Source organism: Pristiophorus japonicus, chromosome 11 (assembly GCF_044704955.1).
Source record: "Pristiophorus japonicus isolate sPriJap1 chromosome 11, sPriJap1.hap1, whole genome shotgun sequence".
In the NCBI taxonomy this organism is placed as follows: domain Eukaryota; kingdom Metazoa; phylum Chordata; class Chondrichthyes; family Pristiophoridae; genus Pristiophorus; species Pristiophorus japonicus.
In genome coordinates this window covers 199526305-199540126 of record NC_091987.1, presented here as the reverse complement: position 1 = coordinate 199540126, position 13822 = coordinate 199526305, and the positions used below count along the sequence as shown (strand labels likewise).

At 44.8% G+C, this 13822-nt stretch overlaps 1 long non-coding RNA gene across 1 annotated transcript; it reads right to left on the bottom strand.

The window, feature by feature from the left end:
- Positions 1 to 1260: 1260 nt before the first annotated feature.
- Positions 1261 to 5498, bottom strand: LOC139275910 (uncharacterized). The gene is made up of 3 exons (XR_011595792.1): positions 5100 to 5498; positions 4747 to 4905; positions 1261 to 4478 (listed from the first exon to the last, which is right to left on the bottom strand). It is a non-coding gene; the product is annotated as an uncharacterized lncRNA (long non-coding RNA).
- Between the last annotated feature and the right edge of the window lie 8324 nt (positions 5499 to 13822).

Sequence of the window (13822 nt, the reverse complement as noted above, 5' to 3'; positions counted from 1 at the left end):
TGCTAATTGTATAATCTTTCTGTAATGTACATAGGAACCACTTGCTTATGGAATAATGCACTAATAACTAATATCTTAGGCTTAGATGCCCATATTATATAGTGACAAAATGACTGAAGGTACTACAGATACAACGTTTCAAATCCGACTGTCCGAAAATCGGAATTGTCCAAAAACCAGACATTTGAGAAAATCCCATTTGATATTCAATAAAATAAAACCCAGAATTATTGTCCAAAAGCCGACGGTCCGGACTGGTAATCGGCTTCGCCACTATGTTTTAAATAGCATGCAATCGGTCCGAGCCTTGCCAAATAACCCATGACCTGGCCCGACCCGACCTAACCCACCATTAATATTTGTAGCATACGTACGCTCTTCGGAACTTCCACTATTTATGTCCGAAATCCAGAATAATCCGAAAACCGGCACGGTCTCAGTCCCAAAGTTGCCGGATTTGAGACGTTGTGCTGTACGGCATATTATCGAACACATTTGAAGTAACACATATTCCTAAGGATGTTCTCTGCAGTAGTTCCTATACACTTATGATCAGACAATAAACACCACAATGTGGCTACCATGGGCTGGAAATTGGTCGACATACCATCCCCTAACGCCTGAAAATGCGATTTTGGTGAAAAAACACCTACTTACCGCCGACATACCGCTTGGCGGAATATTCATCATTGACTTACCACTGAGCGGTATGCACACCGTCCACCATGCAGGACCGCCCACCTACCACTCAAAACGTCCGATTTTCATCGCATACTGCCGACATACCACTGGAGCTGCATACCATCTTGGAAAAGATGGTTTTATGCAATGTTAAGTGGGTAGGAATGGGCGGAGTGCACGGAGCCACCATCTTGGAAATCGGGAACTGTCAGCTAAAGCAGCACCTCTGTATTTTTGAGGTGAACAGTGACTTTACAGTGTGATTTAGCGTGGAAAAGGTATTTTTATTGGTACTGAGCAACGTTTTAAGATTTTAAGGCATTTTAGTTATTCTTTTTCATTGAAAAATATTGTGGAGATTTAAAAAGAATGGGGCCTGTACTATCTCAGCCTATATTGCTGACAACCTGTCTTATGGAGGAACCAGATGTGAGAAGGTTTATAACTGAATACTTTGCTTGAATGTGGAGAGCTGCATTTGGGAACCTTGATGACTGTAACCCCAAAAGTTTGACACTGTACAAGAGTGCTTAAATTCAATTCAAACATTTATGTAAAAATATCAAAAATATGCAACAATTTAAAAACTTTGTAAAACTTATAATTATAAAACAACTTTAACAACTTTAACAACTTTAATAACAACTTTAACAAAACGTTTACAACTTGAGAGTGACAAAGTTAATTCGGGAACTAGGCTCCTGAACTTAAGGAAAGGTAACTTCGACAGTATGAGGTGTGAATTGGCTAGAAAAGACTGGCAGAGGATACTTAAAGGGTTGACGGTGGATAAGCAATGGCAAACATTTAAAGATCACATGGATGAACTTCAGCAATTGTACATCCCTGTCTGGAGTAAAAATAAAACTGGGAAGGTGGCTCAACCATGGCTAATAAGGGAAATTAAGGATAGTGTTAAAACCAAGGAAGAGGCACATAAATTGGCTAGAAAAAGCAACAAACCTGAGGACGGGGAGAAATTTAGAATTCAACAGAGGAGGACTAAGAGTTTAATTAAGAAGGGGAAAATAGAGTACGAGAGGAAGCTTGCAGGGAACATAAAAACTGACTGCAAAAGCTTCTATAAATATGTGAAGAGAAAAAGATTAATAAAGACAAACATAGGTCCCTTTGTAGTTGGATTCAGGTGAATTTATAATGGGGAACAAAGAAATGGCAAATCAATTGAACCAATACTTCGGTTCGGTCTTCACAAAGGAAGATACAAATAACCTTCCGAATGTACGAGGGGACAGTGGGTCTAGTGAGAATGAGGAACTGAAAGATATCCTTATTAGGTGAGAAATTGTGTTAGGGAAATTGATGGGATTAAAGGCCGATAAATCCCCGGGTTCTGATAGTCTGCATCCCAGAGTACTTAAGGAAGTGGCCCTAGAAATAGTGGATGCATTGGTGATCATTTTCCAACAATCTATCGACTCTGGATCAGTTCCTATAGACTGGAGGGTAGCTAATGTAACACCACTTTTTAAAAAAGGAGGGAGAGGGAAAGCGGGTAATTATAGTCCAGTTAGCCTGACAAGAGTAGTGGGGAAAATGTTGGAATCAATCATTAAGGATGAAATAGCAGCTTATTTGGAAAGCAGTGACAAGATCGGACCGAGTCAGCATGGATTTATGAAAGGGAAATCATGCTTGACGAATCTTCTGGAATTTTTTGAGGATGTAACTAGTAGAGTGGACAAGGGAGAACCAGTAGATGTGGTGTATTTGGACTTTCAAAAGGCTTTTGACAAGTTCCCGCACAAGAGATTGGTGTACAAAATCAAAGCACATGGTATTGGGGGTAATGTACTGACGTGGATAGGGAATTCATTGGCAGACAGGAAGCAGAGAGTCGGGATAAACGGGTCCTTTTCAGAATGGCAGGCAGTTACTAGTGGGGTGCCGCAGGGCTCTGTACTGGGACCCCAGCTCTTTACAATATACATTAATGATTTAGATGATGGAATAGAGTGTAATATCTTCAAGTTTGCGGATGACACTAAACTGGGTGGCAGTGTGAGTTGTGAGGAGGACGCTAAGAGGCTGCAGGGTGACTTGGACAGATTAGGCGAGTGGGCAAATGAATGGCAGATGCAGTATAATGTGGATAAATGTGAGGTTATCCATTTTGAGGGCAAAAACACAAAGGCAGAATATTATCTGAATGGCGGCAGACTAGGAAAAGAGGAGATGCAACGAGACCTGGGTGTCATGGTTCATCAGTCACTGAAAGTGGGCACGCAGGTACAGCAGGCGGTAAAGAAGGCAAATGGTATGTTGGCCTTCATAGCTAGGGGATTTGAATATAGGAGCAGGGAGGTCTTACTGCAGTTGTACAGGACCTTAGTGAGGCCTCATCTGGAATATTGTGTTCAGTTTTGGTCTCCTAGTCTGAGGAAGGACGTTCTTGCTATTGAGGGAGTGCAGCGAAGGTTCACCATACTGATTCCAGGGATGGCTGGACTGTCATATGAGGAGAGACTGGATCAACTGGGCCTTTATTCACTGGCGTTTAGAAGGATGAGAGGGGATCTCATAGAAACATATAAGATTCTGATGGGACTGGACAGGTTAGATGCGGGAAGAATGCTCTCGATGTTGGGGAAGTCCAGAACCAGAGGACATAGTCTTAGGATAAGGGATAGGCCATTTAGGACTGAGATGAGGAGAAACTTCTTCGCTCAGAGAGTTGTTGACCTGTGGAATTCCCTGCCGCAGAGAGTTGTTGATGCCAGTTCATTGGATATATTCAAGAGGGAGTTAGATATGGCCATTATGGTTAAGGGGATCAAGGGGAATGGAGAGAAAGCAGGAAAGGGGTACTGAAGGAATGATCAGCCATGATCTTACTTAATGGCGGTGCAGGCTCGAAGGGCTGAATGGCCTACACCTGCACCTATTTTCTATGTTTCTATGTTTCTATGAATAACAACTTTAACAAAACTTTTGCAACTTTAATAAACTTTTACAAATCAAACTTCATTTATTCAATGAATAAGCCATCCTCGACCACGTGCTACACTACCCTTGGGACTATTCCCCCCTTTCTTACTCCCGCCTTTCCCTTTCCCACTGCCCGAGCCCGGATCTCCCCAAGCCGGTATGTAGCACCGCACCCCGAGTGCCGTTGCTGTCGTTGGGGGTCAGACATTGCAGGCGCAATAAATGGGCCCTCAGGAGAAGCTCGCGATGTGGAAGGCATAGCTTCAGGGCTGGAAGATGATGTCAGCTCCCCACCCTCAGGTGCTGTCGACCTGACTACTATGGCATCGGGGGGGTTCCACGCCATGTCCAGATCCCGTCGATTGCCGCATGGCTTCGATGGCGCCAGCGGTCCGCTCCATCGCGGTGATCATATGCGACATATCCTCCAACTGCAGCTCTGATAGAGCTGTGATGTTTGCAGCTAACATAGCCATGGCCTTGAGCAGCTCTCAGCCTATGTCGATGCTGGCCTATGACAGGCGCACCATGTCCTGGTACACGCCTACAGCAACCGACATTTCCTGCACCAACCTCCGTCGCTGCGCCAAAGGTGCTGCAACACTGGGGTGCCTTGCTGAGCACCACTTGGTCCCGCAGAATCAGAGGAGCCATGGGGGAATCCCCTGAATACAGACTCGATGGTGGGGGATGTTCCACCTGGCCCACATGGAGCTGGTGTATCCTCCTCCGTCTCCACCCCACCTCCATTCGCTGCAGGATCAGCGGCTCTTCCTCTTCGTCTTCTTCATCTCTGTCAGTGGTGGAGGCAGAGTGTCTGTCATCTGGTCTCTCTGTGTCGGTGTGGTCTGAATTGTCCAAGTACAAAACAACAATTAAAATGCTTGACATCAGGGGAGGGGTCAGGGTTACATGAGTACATAGTACAGTGACTTATCGCAGTCTTACTTGACTGTCCACCTCTGCTGCAGTACTGGATTACATGCAGACAATACATATATGTATAACGTTACATGCCCCCAACATTGCAGTACATCATATGAGGCCAACATTACAGTTAGTTACATTGCATGACATGAGAGGACCGCAACACAGACTGCATTTTATTCAACTTACCATCCTGTGTGAATGGGTCAGCTCCAATGTCGGTGGTGGCACGGTTGCTATCCCCGACCAGGGACAGGGCACGGATCTCGATGTCAGTCAGAGATTCTTGGGTTGAGGGTCCTCCCCCCCCATACGCCGCTGATTGGCTGCTATTGCAGATGTCTTCTTCTGCAGAAAGTAAAGTAAATCAAAGTAAAAATCTTCAATTCATTTAACATCACAGACACACAGGTTCACACACACACATTAAAAAACACTGTGTTGATCCTCTTGTCATTGCCTGAAAGCACGAATACATCGCCGTAACCTTAAGATAAATAGCAATGTCACACGGGGGTTGCATAAATAAAATCATTACTTACTCTTGCGACTCTCACCAGGTCGTTCCACCTCTTACAGCACCTTTCCTCGGTGCGTACCATGGTACTTGTGCAGGACACTGATCTCGTCCCATATCCTCCTTTGTACTCCTTTGGGTGGGAGGGCTTTCCACGACCATCCTTCGTTAGCTCGGAGTACCTCTCGGTGATATTCTCGAGCAGGGCAGGTAATTCCGTCCCTCAACCTCCCGCCCTTTTCGATGTTCCTGCGCTTTGAGTTTTTTTTTAAACATTCGCATAATATTTCTTTTATGATTTTTGCATTGTAAAATATGCCTTATTCTTCAAACTGTAGAATTATTAGTTATTATGAATATTTTTTAACTCTGCAATGTGTTTTTAAAGTAACTGCCCATCGACTAGCTTGCTGCTGCTTCTCATTCTCTCTCCCTCCTCTTCAACTCACTACGCATGCGTAGGTGACCTCTGACCCCCGAAATTGCGGGTAAAACGTTTCTGTAAAAAAAACGGGAAAAAAAAGAAATCGCGCTTGTGCAGTTCAGCGACGCACAGTCCATCGAAGAGAAAGTCGCTCTGGATCAGCTACAATGTTACCAATAACCCGCTGCACACCGCTGGCATACCACTGGCAAGACACCTGAAAAAACATCGACCAATTTCTCTTCGGCCTCAGTGGTATGCCGGTGGATGAAACAACGTATCACCGGCATACCGCTGAGAAATGGGCGGACCTTATGCATCGACCAATTTCGGGCCCAATGAGTTGGAGATGAATTAAGAGTAAAGCCTAAACTAATGGTGAGAGGAATTTTCACTATTTTTAGATTTAAATTAAGCATTTTTTTCCCAAAGCAATGAGGAGTGCAATTCTAAATAAGGACTGGAAAGCAGGGCTTGATCTTTGAACACAGTCTATTAAAAAATATGTGAATATTTCAATCCTCTGGGGAAAAGAGAAAACAAGCAACAGAAAGCAACTCATTAAAAGCAATCATCTGATACTTATAACAAAATTAGAGGACCTCAGCTACAACCTGACCTGTTTCTCCTGCGGACTGATTATGGAGATATCCCTTTGTTATAAAATACAAGGCTCCCAATTAGTTCCCTATATTAATTTCAACTCACCTCAGGCAACTCCAGTAGCTCAAACTGAGTCTGACTGAATAAAACCAAGCATGGCATTGTCGTTCATACTCTTTATTAAAGTGACAGCACATTATTTAACTCAGTTAAATAAACAGAGAAACACACGTTTAATTTGACAGTGAAAGTATGACCACAGTACAAATTAATATTTTGAAATGGTCTGTGGCATTTTATTTTTATATTAAAAAGTGTTATCCAGGAAGCCCTTTCGTGTAAATTTTTCCGTCCACAAACAATGCGAATTACAACATAGCGTTGAAGAATTTAGCACAATAGTTTTAATAAAAGACTTTTACCATCAGATATCCATTCCTACACAGCAATCGCTTGCTCTCCAATAAGTATTTACTAATGTAGGCCCGAAGTTTCCACACGCGGTGACAAAGGCGCACCTCAGAGCTGGGCGCCTGTTTTTCGTGCCGAAAACGGCGCCGGAAAAAAAGTGCGGTATTCTCGAGCTCCTTGGAGCTCGATGTCTGCTTGGCGCGGCGCACAGGGGGCAGAGCCTACCACTCGCGCCGATTTTGTAAGTAGGAGGGGACGGGTACAATTGAAATGAGGCTTCTTGGTGCCGGCAAACCTGCGCGTGCGCGTTGGAGCGTTCGCGCACGAGCAGTCTGAAGTAAACATTGGCACTCGGCCATTTTTAAAAGTGCTGCAGAAAAATTGAAGATTTGTTTCTTGGACCCCTGCAAAGGCTTGTATTTTAATTTTCTTGATATTTCTGTGTGTGAGGGAGTGCTTTTAGCAACACTGCTGAATAAATCACCTGCTGAAATCAGTGAGTTCAGCTTCTCACTGCTAAACTTGCAGAACCGGTGCCTGCAAATTAAGGACTGTGTGTTTGGAGAAATAAAAGTGCCAATTCAACTTTGCAATGGATCAACGTCCACCAAGAACAAAGAATTTCTTGCATGAGGAAGCAAACCATTGCATACTATGTGGTGTTGACAATGCAGCACCCATTCTGCAAATTTAAATATAAAGATGTCGATGTGGCTGCCTCTCCCTGTCCAAATGGCCTCAGTCAGTCCCCCTCACAGCTCGAAGGCTGCTGCTGTTCTTTCTTTGGCTCCCGACCAGCCACTGACGCCGCTGCAATCCCATGGCTGAATGGCCTCAGTCAGTCCCCCTCACAGCTCGAAGGCTGCTGCTGTTCTTTCTTCAGCTCCCAACCAGCCACTGACGCCGCTGCAATCCCATGGCCGAATGGCCTCACGTCCGCTCCTGATTCTTCGGCTGCCTTCGAGCCACTGACGCCGCCCCATAAGCGTGGCCGAATGGCCTAAAGAATTTTAAATCTGCAGCTGCGTGTGTCCTGTGTTCATTCTTTGGCTCCCGGCCAGCCACTGACGCCGCTGCAATCCCATGGCCGAATGGCCTCAAGTCCGTCCGGGTGCTGCATCTTCGCAGGGAATGAAGGCCTGCCTCAAGCACCGCAGCTCAGCTCGAAGGCTGCTTGCTGCCTGCCGCTGCCATCAAGACGAGACACTGACGCCACGCCGCTGCCTGTCTCCAACATGAAAGGCCTGCCTCAAGCACTGCAGCTCAGCTCGAAGGCTGCTTGCTGCCGCTGCCGTCGAGACACTGACGCCACACCGCTGCCTGAAAGGCCTGCTTGAAGCACTTTCACACAGGTAGGAACATGGTTTATTTAATCTTTTCTTTGCTTATAAATTTTTATTCGGGTTGGATTTATTTGTATAATATTTGTATAAGTATAACTAAGGATTGATTGTAGAATTTAATGACTTCCCTTCCCCCCCCCCTCCCCCCCCCCCCCCACCTCGTTCCCAAGCCTAATTTGTAACCTGCGCCTGATTTTTTAAAGTGTAGACAAGGTTTTTTCAAGCGTACAAAAATCTTCACTTACTCCATTCTAAGATAGTTTGGAGTGCATTTTCACTGTGGAAACTTTGAAATCAGGCATCAGTGGCCGGACACGCCCCCTTTTGAAAAAAAAATTCTGTTCCAAAGTGAAACTGTTCTACCTGACTAGAACTGCAGAAAACTAAATGTGGAGAATTCCAATTTCTAAGATACTCCGTTCTATACCAGTTGCTCCTAAAAATCAGGAGCAAATCATGTGGAAACTTGGGGCCGTAGTGTGTTAGTTTAGGAGGGAAGGAGACCACAATGGCAAATGTGGGAGGGTTAGAGGATCATTTTCAATTCAATGCGGAGTAAAATCAGGCGGGGTGTGTAACCAGCTGTGCACTCGATCCCATCAGTTTCCCAACGGGTGGGTTACGATAAAATTGCCGACTTAGTATCTCCACTCTGCTGAGTTCTTGATATCAGGTTACTGTGAAAAAGTGTTTGAAGACCAGGCCCTCAAATCCACCACAAGCTCATGGTCTACAGAACTGTAGTAATACCCACTCTCCTGTATGACTCAGAGACATGGACCATGTACAGTAGATACCGCAAGTCGCTGGAGAAATTCCACCAACAATGTCTCCGCAAGATCCTACAAATCCTCTGGGAGGACAGACGCATCAACGTTAGCGTCCTCAACCAGGCCAACATCCCCAGCATTGAAGCACTGACCACACTTGATCAGTTCCGCTGGGCAGGCCACATCGTTCGCATGCCAGACACGAGGCTCTCAAAGCAAGCGCTCTATTCGGAACTCCTTCATGGCAAACGAACCAAAGGTGGGCAGAGGAAACGTTACAAGGACACCTTCAAAGCCTCCCTGATAAAGTGCAACATCCCCACCGATACCTGGGAGTCCCTAGCCAAAGACCACCCTAGGGCATCCGGGAGGGCGCTGAGCACCTCAAGTTTCATTGCCGAGAGCATGCAGAAATCAAGCGCAGGCAGCGGAAAGAGCGTGCGGCAAACCAGTCCCACCCACCCTTTCCCTCAACGACTATCTGTCCCACCTGTGACAGGGACTGTGGTTCTCGTATTGGACTGTTCAGCCACCTAAGTACTTACTTCTAGAGTGGAAGCAAGTCTTCCTCGATTCTGAGGGACTGCCTATGATGATGACCGTGAAGGGATCCCAAGTGGAGGCCAGTGGCCTTTCATAGGGAAACCAGGAATATTGGAGGGAAAATATTAACACTAGTCTAGAAATGACTTTCACACTCCCCTCCTCTCAGCCATTGATAGTGCACAGGAAAATGGTTGGCGTAACATAGTATGAAACAACAATTTCAAGAAGAAAGAATTATTCCTTTATACTCTTATTAATCTACAGTTCCTACATTGTACAGAATTATATTCACAGAACATTCCAGTCAGGTTAGTAGTGTTACAGTTATTTGTCTTGGTAATGAGAAAAGTGAACCTATTGAAAGAAAAACATAGTTGGTCTATCACCATTAGTGCTAAATGCAGGAAGACTACAGATTTTTGTGGTCAAGTCATTGCAATTAATCTGTGAGTGAGGTCAGATCCCATTCAATTACTGAAACCAAAAGTATTTTCAAATGATTTCTTGTTCACAATTTATTCATTGTAAGTGATGTTCTTATGTTCTTATAAGCTATGGTATCTCGCATTATTAGATTGTGTTTTTTTGTCATGTTTTTAAGATGTGATTTCGGGCCTAATTTAAATTATAATTTTGGTCAATTTTTCAGCACTTTCTGCTCAGGTTTTTGGTACTAAAGCAAACTATTAGGAGCCATTTTGAAACATCTTGGATCCAAGTAAATGAAAGAACTACTGTCAACTGATAAAGATAAGCATGCATTGCATAGCACTTTGGAGCCATCCCCTAAACAAAACTTTTGGAGATTATCCCACAATCCAAAATATATTACTGTTGTAAATAAGATCCAAGGTTTGATTTCAGGCCTGTACTAAGCTAACTGATGTCCGCCGGAGTGGCAACTAGTTAACACGATTGTACTTAGTTATGTTGTCCTGTATAATCGAATAGCCTGCTAACACTCACTATCTAGCTAAGTGAGGTACTAGTGGGTAACCAGTGACCATGAAACTTAGAAAAACCTAACACTATCACAGGAGCAAATTGGTTAAAAGAATTTGGTTATTAAAAAAAGCAAAATAATGCTTCAGGTGTATGACAAATTTTGTATAAACAATATATCTGGCTCGCTATTATGTGATAAACTCTTACGGAGTCTTCAGAGATTGTTTCTTACACTAATTAATCTTTGTACTCTGTTTCAAAACTTTTCTAAAATATGTGAAGTTGAACCCTTTTCTAAGGAGCAGTGATATAAGTATTGGCAATGAGAAGAATGACCCATGACCTTTTTCGGTGATATCTGTTGAGGGAGGTATGTTGGTCTTGCTCTTCATTTACGTCAACCACTGGAAGTGGCAGACACAACCTTAGCTTCCTGAGCTGAAGGGGTTGACTTATGAAGAAAGGTTGAGCAGTTTGGGTCTATACTCATTGGAATTTAGAAAAATGAGAACTGACCTTATTGAAACATATAAGATACTGAGGGGGCTTAACAAGGTAGATGCAGAGAGGATGTTTCCCCTCGTGGGGGAATCTAGAACTAGGTGCATGGTTTCAGAGTAAGGGGTCGCCCATTTAAAACTGAGATGAGGAGGAATTTCTTCTCTCAGAGGGTTGTAAATCTGTGGAATTCTCTGCCCCAAAGAGCTGTGGAGGCTGGGTCATTGAATATATTTAAGGTGGAGATAGACAGATTTTTGAGCGATAAGGGAATGAAGGGTTATGGGGAGCGGGCAGGGACATGGAGCTGAGCCCAAGATCAGATCAGCCATATTGAATGACAGGTTAGTCTCGAGGGGCCAAATGGCCTACTCCTGCTCCTATTTCTTATGTTCTTATATTCATGTCTCAATGAGGACAATGACGCTTTTTTGTCTATGAAGCACCACGGTATTGGCTTCTTTCTTTCTGTCACTGTACGTATGGATTATAACATAGAAAATGGTTCAGCTTGTTCTGGTACACAATCACTCGAGAATAGATTTTAGGTCTTTTAAAAGAGGAACCAAGCTCTTCAATCCCTGAGTTTTTTATTGAATTGTATTAGTCAAATTTTAAAGAGTATTTCTCAGTCTGTCATGTTCCAATTAAGGTGCCCAACTGAAGCCATCAGCGATCAACAGAAAGGTCGGAGAGTCAGAGGAACAAAAGGGCTCGCCTACAGGAGTTGACTCAAGCACTGGACCTGAGAAAAATATCAGGAGTAAAATCCCCAATACGTATCTTATCTTCTGCTCCTTTCAAACTGAACACTAGAAAATGTACAAGAGTAGTCCAGGGTGACCATTCATCTGATCTTCCATCTGTTGTGTATGGAGAAAGAGTCAGGCTGAACACTGTGAGCTCAAAGTAAAATGTGACCTTAGTCTTTTATTGCAGGTCTCCAGAGTGCCTCTCCAACCTTTGAAGCCTCCTTAAACACCTGTGCTCCCAAAGGATTATGGGATCCCTTGGGACTCCAGGGGATGAGCCCTCTGGTGGCTGTACAGAGTAAATACAAGTATACATATATAACAACACTCCCCACCCCCCTTCCCCGCCCAAAGTCAATAGTGTAACTATTTACAATGTGAGTCAATCTGGGACCCTTCTTGCCCTGGTTGATCGTCTCGATGTGAAAGCTGGTGTTGTTGAATCAGTTGTTGGGCCCTTGCTGGGCTGCTGTGCAGCTGGCCTTGCTGGGCTGCCAGGTGTGTTGGGCCCTGCTGGGTTGCTGTGAATAATGGTTCGTGGTCAACCATGGTGCCGGTTGCTACTGGTGTTTATGTTGGGAGATAAAAAAAAGGTATGGTCCAAGGTGGGTTGCTCAGGATAGACTGTGAATCTGAATTTGATTTGGTCCAAGTGTTTCCAGTGAATGAGTCCATTTGAAAGTTTGACCCAAAACACCCTGCTCCCCTCTTTGGCCACAACAGTGCCGGGAAACCACTTGGGACCTTGTTCATAATTTAATACAAATACAGGATCATTGATTTCAATCTCGCGTGACACATTTGTGCTATCATGGTATGCACTTTGTTGAAGCCGCCTGCTCTCTACCTGTTCATGTAGATCCAGGTGAACTAACGAGAGCCTTGTCTTAAGTACTCTTTTCATGAGCAGTTCAGCAGGTGGGATCCCAGCGAGTGAGTGGGGTCTCGTGCGGTAGCTAAGCAGGACTCGGGATAGGCGAGTCTGCAGTGAGCCTTCAGTTACCATCTTCAAACCTTATTTGATGGTTTGCACTGCTTTCTCTGCCTGACCATTGGACGCAAGTTTAAACGGGGCAGATGTGGCATGTTTGATCCCGTTACGGGTCATAAAGTCTTTGAACTCAGCACTGGTAAAACATGGCCTGTTGTTGCTCACCAGGATATCGGGTAAGCCGTGAGTGGCAAACATGACATGCAGGCTTTCATTAGTGGCAGCGGATGTGCTAGCCGACATTATCTCACATTCAATCCACTTGGAGTACGTGTCTACAACCACAAGGAACATTTTACCCAAGACCGGGCCTGCATAGTCGACATGTACCCAAACCACGGTTTGGAGGGCCAAGACCATGAACTTAGCGGCGCCTCCCTGGTTACATTGCTTAACTGCAAGCATGTATTACATCTGTGAACGCAGGACTCTAAGTCCGCATCGATACCGGGCCATCACACGTGGGATCTGGCTATCGCTTTCATCATTACGATGCCTGGAGGTTATTGATGAAGGTGTCTCTGCCCTTCAGGGACCACTACTCGATTGTCCCACAGAAGGCAGTCTGCCTGCATAGACATTTCATCCTTGCGCCGCTGGAACGGCTTTATCTCTTTCTGCATTTCCACTGGGACACTGGACCAGCTCCCATGAAACTTTTGACTAGAGATAATAAGGGGTCCTGGCTTGTCTAGTTTTTATCTGTCGGGCAGTGACAGGTGATTGCTCACTCTCAAATGCTTCCATAACCATGGCTAGAACTGCGGGCTGCGCCATTTCCGTGGTGAGCAATGGCAGCCTACTGAGAGCATCGGCGCAGTTTTCTGTGCCTGGCCTGTGGCGGATGGCGTAGTTATATGCGGACAACGTGAGCGCCCATCTCTGGATGCGGGCCGATGCGTTGGTATTTATCCCTTCACTCTCGGAAAACAGGGATATAAGTGGCTTATGGTTAGTCTCCAATTCGAATTTTAGCCCAAACAGGTATTGATGCATTTTCTTTACCCCATTGACACACGCTAATGCTTCTTTTTCAATCATGCTGTAGGCTCTCTCAGCCTTAGACAGACTCCTGGATGCATAAGCAACCAGTTGCAGTTTCCCGAAATCATTAGCTAGTTGCAATACACACCCGACGCCATATGACAACGCATCAGATGTTAGTACCAAACGCTTACATGGATCATACAACACAAGCAATTTGTTTGAGCATAACAATTTTCTCGCTTTTACAAAGGCATTTTCTTGGCTTTTGCCCCAAACCCATTCACCTCCTTTTTGTAGTAAGACATATAGTGGTTCTAACAGTGTCTACCAAAGTAGTTCAAAAGTCCCAGAAACGTCCGCAGCTTCGTCACGTTCTGTGGCCTCGGTGCGTTCTCGATTGCCTCCGTCTTCACGTTGGTGGGCCTGATGCCGTCCACTGCAATCCTCTTTCCCAAGAACTCCACTTCAGGTGCCAGGA